This window comes from Melospiza georgiana, chromosome 30 (genome assembly GCF_028018845.1).
Source record: "Melospiza georgiana isolate bMelGeo1 chromosome 30, bMelGeo1.pri, whole genome shotgun sequence".
NCBI classification, from domain to species: Eukaryota; Metazoa; Chordata; class Aves; order Passeriformes; family Passerellidae; genus Melospiza; species Melospiza georgiana.
Window position 1 is genome coordinate 4,811,888 of NC_080459.1, and position 2,500 is coordinate 4,814,387.

Consider the following 2,500-nt stretch of genomic DNA (forward strand, 5'->3'; position numbering starts at 1 on the left):
GAGACCGCGACAGAACGGCAGGAGGAGGAGGAGGAGGAGGGCGGGCGAAGGGAGGAGGGGGTCCGCACCCCCTGTCCCCGGCCCCCTCGCCTCGCGCGCGCGCGGCAGCACGGCACGGTACCGCCGCGGTACCCACCCGCAGACAGCCGCCCGCACGGGGGGGGGAAGGCCGGGGGCGAGGCCCGCGCCTCGCCTCCCTTCTCGCCCTTCTCTCTCGCTCGCTCTCTCTCCGTTCTCTCGGCCCTCGGCGGCGCTTTCGACGCCGTCTCTCGCTCTCCCCCGGCCGCCGCCACCGCATCCGCGGCGCGGCCCCGGCGAGGACGAGCTCCGCCCCAGCGGCTCGCTCCGGGAGCGGGGAGCTACGGAGCGCTCCCCGAGTCTGCATTTAGGGGGACGAAGGCCCTGCGCGGCGACCGCGACGACGACGACGACGCCCGCCGGGCCGCAGGCAAGGGGACCGGGGCCGCCGAGGGAAACGCTTCCCTCGCCGAACCGCCTGACCGCCTTCCCTCCGGGCACCGGCGGGACGCCGCCGCCCGCCGCCCGCCGCGGGCAACGGGCCTGCGAGGCGACCCCAGCCGCGCCGCCGGGGTGGCCCCCGGACGGCGATTGATCGTCAAGCGACGCTCAGACAGGCGTAGCCCCGGGAGGAACCCGGGGCCGCAAGTGCGTTCGAAGTGTCGATGATCAATGTGTCCTGCAATTCACATTAATTCTCGCAGCTAGCTGCGTTCTTCATCGACGCACGAGCCGAGTGATCCACCGCTAAGAGTTGTCTAGCTTTCGGGCGCCGCTCACGCCGAGCGGCCCCTTTGTCTCTCGCGCCGAGGACGCGCGGGCGCGCGCCTGGCTTCGACCGTACGAGCACACAGAGAAACGGAAGGGGAAAAAAGAGATCGGAGAAGCCCACGCTCCGAAGGACCGCCAAGAGGCGGGGGAGCCCGCGCCCCCGACCGCCTCCCCCCGCGAGGGGAGACGCCGACCTCACATGCCGTCCTTCGGAGGCGGCCCAGGCGCCCGGGCTCGGCCCGGCCTCCGCGCGGAGGGCCACGCGGCGCGCGCCGGGCACGCGGGGGGCACGGCGGCCCGCCCGCTCTCGCTTTCACGGGACGACGCGCACACGCACACACACGGCTCGGGCCACACGCGGCCGGGGGCGCGGCCGTCGGCCCCCGCACACGCCGGCTCCCCTTCGGCCCCCTTCACCGCGGGGCTCGCGGCGCGCCGCCGCGCCGCCGCGCGGCCGGCTCTCTCTCTTCCACGGCGGCCTCACCCCGCTCGAGACGGCACGCGACGACGGCCGTGCCGCCGGCGCGCCTTCCCGCCCGGCGGGACCGCTCCCGCCGGGCGGGCCAGCGTCCGGGCGGACGCGCTCCGCCGCCGGCCCCGGAGGCGGACGCCACCGAGACCCGAGCCGGCGTCGCCAGCGCCCGAGGCCTGCCGGACGGCAGGCCCCGCCATCGCCGGGGCCGCACTCCCGGGGCCGCCGCCGCCGCGTCGCACCGCCGGGGCCCCTTGCCTCGGCACGCGCCCGGCGGAAGGCGTACGGCGCTGAGCCGGGGGGCAACGCCCGCTCTCCTCGTTTTCACGCGGAGACCGGGCGGGGGAAGCGCCCCCGCGGCCGCCCGCACGCCTTCCTACGGCCCACACGCGGCCGGGAAGGGCGACGGAGGACGCGACGTGCAGGGCCCGGGACGGGACCGCCGCCGGCGACGGCGGGCGCCCTCCGGCCGACCGTCCCCGCTGGGGGGGGACACCCGTCGAGCGGCGCCGCCGCCGCTCGGCACGGGGTCGCCCGCGCTCGCGGGCCTCCGCCGACGGAGGGCCCGCCGGACGCTCGCCCCCCGGGCGGGCGGGCGATCGAGCCGGGCGGGGGACGGCCGGCGGACGGCGCCGCCGGTGCGTTCGAGGAGGAAAGGCCGCCGAGGGGAGAGGGGCCGGACGCGCGGGACGCGGCGCCGCGCGCGCGAGAGACCGCGGCAAGCGGGCCGAGGAGAGAGCGCGGCGGGCCCCGGCGGCCGCAACCCCGCGGCCGAGGAAAGGCAGAGAGCGGGCGCTCTCTGCCGGCGTCGCCCGTTACGACGAGGCGAGCGGGTCGGCCCCCGCGGCCGACCGCGCGACGCGGCCTCTCCGCCGAGGCCGGGCCGCGGAGAGGGGGGGGCAGGGCGCCCCTCCCCGGCGCGGCGCGGTTACCCCCCGCGCGCGCGCGCGGCGGGGACGACGACGACGACGACCGCGACGGAGGGAGCGCGGCCGGCGGCCGCGGACACCACCGCAGGGGCTCGGCGGGAGTAGCTGCTCCCCACCCCTCAGTGGCGCCCCGCACCGCCGCCCGGCGACAACCACCGCCGCCGCCGCCGCCGCCGCCGGCACCGCCGCCGCCACGGCGGGCCGCGCCGAGCCGCCCGAGTCTTTAAACCGCCGCCCGGCTCGCCGGCCCCCTTTCGGCACCCCCGCAGCGGCGTTTGGCGACGCCGAGGGGGGAAACCTGGGGGGGGGA

General features: G+C 79.2%; 1 non-coding gene across 1 annotated transcript; it reads right to left on the reverse strand.

Annotated features, from left to right (window-relative positions):
* Nucleotides 1–621: 621 nt before the first annotated feature.
* Nucleotides 622–774, reverse strand: LOC131094668 (5.8S ribosomal RNA). Its single transcript, XR_009115736.1, has one exon. It is a non-coding gene; the product is annotated as a 5.8S ribosomal RNA (ribosomal RNA).
* Between the last annotated feature and the right edge of the window lie 1,726 nt (nt 775–2,500).